Source organism: Arachis hypogaea, chromosome 3 (genome assembly GCF_003086295.3).
Source record: "Arachis hypogaea cultivar Tifrunner chromosome 3, arahy.Tifrunner.gnm2.J5K5, whole genome shotgun sequence".
NCBI classification, from domain to species: Eukaryota; Viridiplantae; Streptophyta; class Magnoliopsida; order Fabales; family Fabaceae; genus Arachis; species Arachis hypogaea.
Window position 1 is genome coordinate 74,973,225 of NC_092038.1, and position 11,396 is coordinate 74,984,620.

At 34.7% G+C, this 11,396-nt stretch overlaps 1 non-coding gene across 1 annotated transcript; it reads left to right on the forward strand.

Annotated features, from left to right (window-relative positions):
• The first annotated feature begins 7,313 nt into the window (after positions 1–7,313).
• LOC112793879 (small nucleolar RNA R71) lies at positions 7,314–7,421 on the forward strand. Its single transcript, XR_003198568.1, has one exon. It is a non-coding gene; the product is annotated as a small nucleolar RNA R71 (small nucleolar RNA).
• Positions 7,422–11,396: the final 3,975 nt, after the last annotated feature.

An 11,396-nucleotide genomic window follows, 5' to 3' on the forward strand; every position in this document is an offset into this window, starting at 1 on the left:
TTGTTTAGCTTATCCTTCAAGGCTCCTAGATATGATTTCATCCAACTATATTTATGTACATATCCTTTTCTTTTAGAGGTCGTAATACCTTGTCACCTCTGCTTTACGACTTAAGCATAAGGCTCTGTGTGGTAGGATGTTACAAATACAATACAATGAAACTATATATAAGTAATATAACCAAATTTTATCTACATCTATAGTCACATTTCATAAATAATATAATAAAATTATATTTATGTTTATAATTAAAATATGAATAAAAATACAAAAAATTATCATGATGGTTAATTTTTTCTGTTCATAATTCTTTTATTATTTTTGTTGTGAAAAGTTTAATTATTTTAATAATTAATTATTTTTTTAAAAAAATAATTCAATAACACAAAAAAGTCTTATTAAGAGTAATTTATTTCTATATGATTACAAAATAATTGAATAATTATATACGGCAAAATTAATATTATTAAAAAATAAAAATAAAATTATTTTAAAATTAAAAATAAAGTTTATTTAAAAATAAAATTAAAAATCATGCTTTTTTATTTTTTCTAAAATTTATCTACGAGTAATTCTATAAATATTTTATGATGAATAAAAATATTAAAGTTGTACTAAAATTTATTCTAATAAAATTTATTTTTATTCTACTAAACGTTAAATAAACTATTGAAAAAAATTTTGTTTTCTCTATTAGTGAAGAATAATAAACTTCCATACTTCTATTATGTTATGGCAATAATTTGGTCTGTTATTTTTTAATGTACAAATAATAATAATAATAATAATAATAATAATAATAATAATAATAATAATAATAATAATAATAATAATAATAATAATAATAATAATTAAAAGAGTGTGGATCCGATTTTTTTAAACATATTTACTTCTATCTGATTAGAGTGTGGATCCGATTCGATCCAATCTGATCATCTTACAGATCAGATACAGATAAATACTGTGGATTTATGAATATGATTTAATCTATGAACACCCCTAACTACTACTATAGGTTCATTGTTGCAAAAGACTGCTTTTTTTATTATTATAAATCATTATTAGATCTTAATTACCATTAAAATAACTTAATTGTCAACAAAGAGATAATACTTATTGGTCTCTGATATTATGTTCGTATTTCAATTTAATTTCAAAATTTCGATTTACTCAATTTAGTCTCCCAACTTAATAGTTATGACTCACGTTGGTTCTTAGTATTATTTTTGTCACAGTCTCACAAAATTGTTAACGACATGCTGAGATGGACTAATGACTGCTATATTATACGTTCTAGCGACTATTTGATGTGACAATTGAATTTTTTTTACCTTAATTTTTTTCAACTAAACACTTAAAACCCTAATATGAGTCACGGATACCTAAGTTAAAAAATCAAACTAAGTAAATTGAAACTTTAAAAATCAGATTAAAGCTCGAATATAACTTCAAAACAGAACTTTAACTTATGTAGTGATTAATTTAAATGAGAATAAAATAAATCAAAATTCAACATAATTTTTATCAATGTTTTCAAATTCAAAATTTTCAGACCAAAATTAACTACGATTTCTCTTTAAAATAAAAATTTAATGAAATAGTGACTTTAATTATCTTAACCAATGTTCTAATTAATTACTTTTATGTCTTAAAAAAACTGTATATGAGAAGAAAATAATTAATTTGTCTACTTTAATAAATAATTATTTTACTAAAATAAAAGAAACTATTTTTTTAGAATTTTTTAAGAACTAATTAATATTATATATATTTTGTTACACTATATTTAGTTGTAAAAATTTTATTTAATTCTAGTTCTTATATTAAAAATGAAAAAAAATTTAAATTAGTGAATTTTAATCTATATTAATAATAATATAGTAATTTTTTTATATATTATACGAATATAAATTAATTATTTTTTTATTTGTAAAAATTTTAAGAGGCTTGAGTTTGTTTTATATATATATATATATATATATATATATATATGGATAAATGTAATATATTTTTTTATATAAATAATTAAAAAAATTTAACAGTTAATTTATTATTTTTTTATTTTAGTCTAAATTAAATATTTTTTTTATTGTTTTTGGAAAGAAAATTTTTTGAAAAATTTAATAATATGTGATGAGAAATATTGAATAAATTATACAGAAATTAATTAAAACACAACATAAAAATATCTTTAACAAAAGATAAAATAGACGTCTTTATCTGAGTGGTCACCTTCGCTGTCATAATTCTTCTTTCAAATCCTAATTAAATATATTTAAATAATTGTTCACTCACTCGTACTGATGTACAATCTGCTACACTTTTAACCTTTTATATTTTTGGTCCAAGCTATCCTTTCAAGTTTCGACTATTTTTATAAAAATTTTGTAACCCAAAACCCAATAAATCTATTTTTGTTTGGGTAAAGTGGTTGTAAAAGGCCCAATTTTCTTGTGTTGGGTATGGTGTTTCCATTATATATGTGTGTGCAATCTCCTGTTCTATAACTGCTTTATCAGAATAATACAACTGAAAGCCCAATATTTATTTTTGTTTGGTTAAAGTTAAAGTGGTTGAAAGAGGCCAATTTTCTTGTGTTGGGACAATTACACACAAAATGTTGAACAGCCACAAACGGCTTCGGCAAAAGGCACACTTTCTTTCCAACCCCATTAAAAACACAAATACACAATGATAAAGTTAAAAAAATTTTGATGAAGAGTAAATATTTTTTTAGTTTAAAAATTTACCAAAAAAAATTATCACATTTTTTTTATAAATTTAGTGAAAATATTTACTCTTCATCCAATTCTACTATTCACTAAAGAAATTTAAAAAAAAAAAAGATAGAATGCATTTATTATTTAACATATAGTCTCGACTTGTGAATTGACTCGATTCGTGCATAAAATGAGCAAATTCAAGCTAGTAAAAATATAATTTATTTATAAGTAAATCATTTTAGTTCGGAACAGATAATTTGCAAGTTAAGCTAGTTTGGGTGGAACAGATATAAATTCACATGTTTGACTCTTCATATATATATAACTAGAATTTTAGAATTTAGTATGAAAATATATATGATAAAAAAATTTACTTGCATTTAAATTAACTAAAACTTGCTAAAATTATTCAGTATTTTTTGTTAATTTATCTTTAAAAAAAAATAAAATAAAGCAAGTCACACAACCAATATATTTAATTCTTCAACAGGGATGAGTTGAGTCAATTTGATATTTTCTTAATTTATAAAAAAAAAAAGCCAATTTGTTCTTTCAATTTTGATTCTCTGGTGACAACTGACAAGCTAACTCAATCCACCCGCAGTTGAAGAGCTCTAATTTAATGAGATGGTTAAGCATGCTCAAATAAGTTTCCTCATGCTGTCAAATTGTTTTAAGAAAGTCCACTTCAAGCCTTCAGGGAGGCCAGAGAGAAGAGTAATTGCTATAAATTATTCAAAAGATTAGATTTAGACAACTTAATATTAATTATAAGAATTGATAATGTATGTATGTTTTTGTATAACACTGTAAGTAGTAACAGGTTTTCAAAAATTAGAGGCTTTGCACCCCTTCTACTAATTGACAGCAGAACATCATTAATTAATTATCGTGTTGATGACATTCGTCATGACTCATGAGCCATGACCTGTATTAGAGCAGAAACTTACCATAATAAGCATGCGTGCATACTCTGACATATTTATGTTTATTTATATTGTATTGTGGCAGCTTGTGCAAACTGCCTCCATTATTGGGTATTGACTATTGAGCATTGACATTTGCACATACTAAAGCCGTGAATATTTTTACGAGTGCATGAATGAAAAAATCTCCTAGTGACCTAGATTTGGATTTTATTTTATCTGAATTCCAAGCTTATAGTGATAATACCATCATATACTAAAAGATCTTGGATAGGGTTTGAAAAAGAAACTGACATTGGAAAACAGAAATTAAGATAAATTTTAATATTGTGTTTGGTGTAAGAATATATAACATTAAATTATGTTTTAATATTTTGTTTGGTTTAAAATAAAAATAGAGATTAAAATATTTGAAATTACAAAAATATCTCTATATTTAAAATGAAACTCTAACCCAAATATTGTTTCAATTGTCAACAAGCTCCATTCCCTTTCTCCTTTTTCTTGAGCTCAAACCGATAAGTGAAGGAATCATCTGGTCAACCCTGTCGCCAACAACAACACCAACGATCCCATCAAGTAAGGTGTGCCACAGTGTCTCGGACGCTTGTTAATCGCACTACGAGTTACTCCTAAGGGTCATCTTGTTGTATCGTTCGTCGCCTCTGCATCTACCTCGCCATTGCTGTTGCCGTTCTGCTATGCACTTTCCCTCAAAGTTGTGCCTCTGCTCTCCTCTCTTTCTCTCTTGACCATCGTCGTTCTACTCACGCTACAAACTTCAAAGTGCGATAGCGACTCACCTAACTGATGGTGGCTGCAATGGTGACGAGAAGGAGGAGGAGGTCCTAGCGGCGGCAATGGGGTAGCAACTCGACCTAGGAATCTTCTATGCTTGGAAGTGTTTGGTCTGAGAAGATGATATGAGCCCTAATTTGAATTCACAAAATGGATAAATTTGGAATTAACAATTTGGACTGAGGGTATTTTGGACAAAAATTGTCTCCGTCACTAAAAAATTCAATCCCCTGTGTCTTCACTTTTTGGAGGTACTAAAGGAAATGAAATTTTGAGTCCTGGGACTGAAATTTTAGTTTCGATCTCAACCTAACAAACATGATACTGAGTCTCAATCTCCCAACCTCTGTCTTAATCAATGTTCTGAAAATTGGATTGGCCGGTGGTTCGGTTGACACCCAAAATACTCTACAAAAAATCAGTAAAAAAATCTATCGAACCGATGGTTAATTATTGAACTGGATGAATTGGCCCAGTATTTTAAAGCTCTGGCTCGCTACTTCCTCTTAAAACGACAATGTTTTGAGAGGGAAAAAACAACAACTACAGAACCTGCTCCCCTCCCCCTTCATTCTCTCACAAGTCTCCCCCCAAATTTCAGTGAGAAAAACCCTGTCAGAGCAAATCACCGTCTTCTCCTAGCCATGGAATCTTTGTTTGGACACATTGTCATTGCTCACGTCGCCCACCTCATCGCCGTTCGCGTCGCCCACCTCACCGTCGCTTGCATCGTTCATCTTGTTGGCTCGCCTCTTCGGTCTTCAGCCTCTGCTCACCTCACCGTTGCTCACCTCGCTGTTGCTCACCTCTAGGGTAAGAACTGCTCAGCTCTTCGCTCACTTGTGTCCCTCTCCTTGCTACTGCATGGTTTAACGCCAGTCTGGTACCCCTTTCTGGCGTTAAACGCCCAGAATGGTGCCAGACTGGGCGTTAAACGCCCAACAGCTAACCTTACTGGCGTTTAAACGCCGGCAGGTTCTTTCTCCAGGGTGTGCTGTTTTTCTTTCTGTTTTTCATTCTGTTTTTGCTTTTTCCATTGATTTTGTGACTTCTCATGATCATCAACCTACAAAAGACATAAAATAACAAGGAAAATAGATAAAAATATAACATTGGGTTGCCTCCCAACAAGCGCTTCTTTAATGTCAGTAGCTTGACAGTGGGCTCTCATGGAGCCTCAGAAATGCTCAGAGCAATGTTGGAACCTCCCAACACCAAACTTAGAGTTTGAATGTGGAGGTTCAACACCAAACTTAGAGTTTGGTTGTGGCCTCCCAACACCAAACTTAGAGTTTGACTGTGGGGGCTCTGTTTGACTCTGTTTTGAGAGAAGCTCTTCATGCTTCCTCTCCATGGTGACAGAGGGGTATCCTTGGGCCTTAAACACCAAGGATTCTTCATTCACTTGAATGATCAACTCTCCTCTATCAACATCAATCACAGCCTTTGCTGTGGCTAGGAAGGGTCTGCCAAGGATGATGGATTCATCCATGCACTTCCCAGTCTCTAGGACTATGAAATCAGTAGGGATGTAATGGTCTTCAACTTTTACCAGAACATCCTCTACAAGTCCATAAGCTTGTTTTCTTGAGTTGTCTGCCATCTCTAGTGAGATTTTTGCAGCTTGCACCTCAAAGATCCCTAGCTTCTCCATTACAGAGAGAGGCATGAGGTTTATACTTGACCCTAAGTCACACAAGGCCTTCTTGAAGGTCATGGTGCCTATGGTACAAGGTATTGAAAACTTCCCAGGATCTTGTCTCTTTTGAGGCAGTTTCTGCCTAGACAAGTCATCCAGTTCTTTGGTGAGCAAAGGAGGTTCATCCTCCCAAGTCTCATTTCCAAACAACTTGTCATTTAGCTTCATGATTGCTCCAAGGTATTTAGCAACTTGCTCTTCAGTGACATACTCATCCTCTTCAGAGGAAGAATACTCATCAGAGCTCATGAATGGCAGAAGTAAGTCCAATGGAATCTCTATAGTCTCATTTTGAGCCTCAGATTCCCATGGTTCCTCATTGGGGAACTCATTGGAGGCCAGTGGACGTCCATTGAGGCCTTCCTCAGTGGCGTTCACTGCCTCTTCTTCCTCCCAAAATTTGGCCATGTTGATGGCCTTGCACTCTCCTTTTGGAATTTCTTCTGTATTGCTTGGGAGAGTACTAGGGGGGAGTTCAGTAATTCTCTTGCTCAGCTGACCCACTTGTGCCTCCAAATTTCTAATGGAGGACCTTGTTTCAGTCATGAAACTTTGAGTGGTTTTGATTAGATCAGAGACCATGGTTGCTAAGTCAGAGTTATTCTGCTTAGAACTCTCTGTCTGTTGCTGAGAAGATGATGGAAAAGGTTTGCTGTTGCTAAACCTGTTTCTTCCACCATTATTATTGTTGAAACCTTGTTGAGGTCTCTGGTGATCCTTCCATGAAAGATTTGGGTGATTTCTCCATGAAGGACTATAGGTGTTTCCATAGGGTTCTCCCATGTAATTCACCTCTTTCATTGAAGGGTTCTCAGGATCATAAGCTTCTTCCTCAGATGAAGCTTCCTTAGTACTGCTTGGTGCATTTTGCATTCCAGACAGACTTTGAGAAATCATATTGACTTGTTGAGTCAATATTTTGTTCTGAGCCAATATGGCATTCAGAGTGTCAATCTCAAGAACTCCTTTCTTCTGACTAGTCCCATTGTTCACAGGATTCCTTTCAGAAGTGTACATGAATTGGTTATTTGCAACCATTTCAATCAGCTCTTGAGCTTCTGTAGGCGTCTTCTTCAGATGAAGAGAGCCTCCAGCAGAGCTATCCAAAGACATCTTGGATAGTTCAGAGAGACCATCATAGAAAATACCTATGATGCTCCATTCAGAAAGCATATCAGAAGGACACTTTCTGATTAATTGTTTGTATCTTTCCCAAGCTTCATAGAGGGATTCTCCTTCCTTCTGTCTGAAGGTTTGGACTTCCACTCTAAGCTTACTCAATTTTTGAGGTGGAAAGAACTTTGCCAAGAAGGCATTGACCAGCTTTTTCCAAGAGTCCAGGCTTTCTTTAGGTTGTGAGTCCAACCATGTCCTAGCTCTGTCTCTTACAGCAAAAGGGAATAGCATGAGTCTATAGACCTCAGGGTCAACCCCATTAGTCTTGACAGTGTCACAGATTTGCAAGAATTCAGCTAAAAACTGATGAGGATCTTCCAATGGAAGTCCATGGAACTTGCAATTCTGTTGCATTAGAGAAACTAATTGAGGCTTAAGATCAAAGTTGTTTGCTCCAATGGCAGGGATAGAGATGATTCTCCCATAGAAGTCGGGAGTAGGTGCAGTAAAGTAACCCAGCACCTTCCTTGCATTGTTGGCATTGTTGTTGTTTTCGGCTGCCATGTGTTCTTCTTCTTTGAGGATTTCTGTTAGGTCCTCTACAGAGAATTGTGCCTTAGCTTCTCTTAGCTTTCGCTTTAAGGTCCTTTCAGGTTCAGGATCAGCCTCAACAAGAATGCTTTTGTCTTTGCTTCTGCTCATATGAAAGAGAAGAGAACAAGAAAATGTGGAATCCTCTATGTCACAGTATAGAGATTCCTTGAGGTGTCAGAGGAAAAGAAAATTAGAAGACAGAAGTAGAAAATTCGAACTTATCAAAGAAGATGGAGTTCGAATTTTGCATTAAGGAATAGTGTTAGTCCATAAATAGAAGGATGTGAGAAGAAGGGAAGTGATTTTCGAAAATTAAGTAAAAGATTTTGAAAACATTTTGAAAAACCTTAATTGATTTTCGAAAACTAAGAGTGAGAAAGAGGTAAAGTGACTTTTGAAAAAGATATTGAAATTAGAAATAAAAAAGATATGATTGAAAGCTATTTTGAAAAAGGTGTGGTTAAGAAGATATGATTATTTTAAAAAGATGTGATTGAGAAGATATGATTTGAAAAACATTTGAAAAAAGATTTAATTTTGAAAATTAATAACTTGGCTATCAAGAAAAGATATGTTTCAAACATTAAACCTTTCTCAACAGAAAAGGCAATATACTTGAAATGTTGAATCAAATCATTAATTGATAGCAAGTATCCTTAAAAATGGAAAGAAATCAATTTTGAAAACATATGATTGAAAAGATATGATTTGAAAAAGATTTGATTTTGAAAAATTTTGAAAACTTGAAAAAAAATTGCATTGAAAACAAAATCTTCCTTCTTGTGCCATCCTGGCGTTAAACGCCCAGAATGGTGCACATTCTGGCGTTTAACGCCCAAAATACTACCCTTTTGGGCGTTAAACGCCCAACCAGGTACCCTGGCTGGCGTTTAAACGCCAGTCTGTCCTTCTTCACTGGGCGTTTTGAACGCCCAGCTTTTCTGTGCAGTTCCTCTGCAGTATGTTTTGAATCTTCAATTCTCTGTATTATTGACTTGAAAAGACGCAAATTAAAAATATTTTTGGATTTTTAATAATCAAAATGCAACTAAAATCAAATAACAATGCATGCAAGACACCAAACTTAGCAGTTTGTATACTACTGACACTAATGAGAATGCATATGAGACACATAAACACTCAAGTCAAGAGAATTCAAAGATCAGAGTAAGAAATCATCAAGAATTACTTGAAGATCCTTAAGACACATGAATGCATGCACTTGACACCAAACTTAAAATGAGACACTAGACTCAAACATGCAATATTTTTTTGTTTTTATAATTTTGTAAAATTTTTTTGGATTTTCGAAAATTAAGTGGAAAAAGGTATCAAAATTCTTAATGAGAATTCCAGGAATCATGCAATGTTTAGTCTAAGACTCCGGTCCAGGAATTAGACATGGCTTCACAGCCAGCCAAGCTTTTAAAGAAAGCTTCGGTCCAAAACACTAGACATGGCCAATGGCCAGCCAAGCCTTAGCAGATCACTGCTCCAAAAGCAAGATTGATAGAAATCAACAAGCTCTTGTGATGATAAGTTGAAACCTCGGTCCAATGAAATTAGACATGGCTTCACAGCCAGCCAGACTTCAACAAATCATCATGAAACTCTAGAATTCATCTTCAAGAATTCCGAAAAAAAAATACCTAATCTAAGCAACAAGATGAACCTTCAGTTGTCCAAACTCAACAATCCCCGGCAACGGCGCCAAAAACTTGGTGCTGTTGCCGGATCAGAAATTTGGCACTGATGTTACCGGACCAAAAGCTTGCCGAAAACTCGAACAATCCCCGGCAACGGCGCCAAAAACTTGGTGCACGAAATTGTGATCACTACTTTTCACAAATCAATTAATCGCCGGTAATGAATCCAAAAACTTGGTATTCAGTACCATGGCATAAACACAACTTCGCACAACTAACCAGCAAGTGTACTGGGTCGTCCAAGTAATAAACCTTACGCGAGTAAGGGTCGATCCCACAGAGATTGTTGGTATGAAGCAAGCTATGGTCACCTTGTAAATCTTAGTCAGGCAAACTCAAATGGGTATGGTGATATACGAATAAAACATAAAGATAAAGATAGAGATACTTATGTAATTCATTGGTAGGAATTTCAGATAAGCGTATGAAGATGCCTTCCCTTCCGTCTCTCTGCTTCCCTACTGTCTTCATCCAATCCTTCTTACTCCTTTCCATGGCAAGCTTAAGCAAGGGTTTCACCGTTGTCAGTGGCTACCTCCCATCCTCTCAGTGGAAATGTTCAACGCACCCTGTCACGGCACGGCTATCCATCTGTCGGTTCTCGATCAGGCCGGAATAGAATCCAGTGATTCTTTTGCGTCTGTCACTAACGCCCCGCCCTCAGGAGTTTGAAGCACGTCACAGTCATTCAATCATTGAATCCTACTCAGAATACCACAGACAAGGTTAGACCTTCCGGATTCTCTTGAATGCCGCCATCAGTTCTAGCCTATACCACGAAGACTCTGATCTCACGGAATGGCTGACTCGTTTGTCAGGCGAGCACTCGGTTGTCAGGCGATCAACCATGCATCGTGTATCAGGAATCCAAGAGATATTCACCCAATCGAAGGTAGAACGGAGGTGGTTGTCAGTCACACGTTCATAGGTGAGAATGATGATGAGTGTCACGGATCATCACATTCATCAAGTTGAAGAACAAGTGATATCTTAGAACAAGAACAAGCGGAATTAAATAGAAGAACAATAGTAATTGCATTAATACTCGAGATACAGCAGAGCTCCACACCTTAATCTATGGTGTGTAGAAACTCCACCGTTGAAAATACATAAGAACAAGGTCTAGGCATGGCCGTGAGGCCAGCCTCCCAATGATCTAAGAACTAGATGTCCAAAGATGATCTAGAGATCTAAAAGTGATCAAAAGATGAAAATACAATAGTAAAAGGTCCTATATATAGAGAACTAGTAGCCTAGGGTGTACAGAGATGAGTAAATGACATAAAAATCCACTTCCGGGCCCACTTGGTGTGTGCTTGGGCTGAGCATTGAAGCATTTTCGTGTAGAGACTCTTCTTGGAGTTAAACGCCAGCTTTTATGCCAGTTTGGGCGTTTAACTCCCATTTTGGTGCCAGTTCCGGCGTTTAACGCTGGAAATCTTGAGGGTGACTTTGAACGCCGGTTTGGGCCATCAAATCTTGGGCAAAGTATGGACTATCATATATTGCTGGAAAGCCCAGGATGTCTACTTTCCAACGCCGTTGGGAGCGCGCCAATTGGGCTTTTGTAGCTCCAGAAAATCCACTTCGAGTGCAGGGAGGTCAGAATCCAACAGCATCTGCAGTCCTTTTTAGTCTCTGAATCAGATTTTTGCTCAGGTCCCTCAATTTCAGCCAGAAAATACCTGAAATCACAGAAAAACACACAAACTCATAGTAAAGTCCAGAAAAGTGAATTTTAACTAAAAACTAATAAAAATATACTAAAAACTAACTAGATCATACTAAAAACATACTAAAAACAATGCCAAAAAGCGTATAAATTATCCGTTCA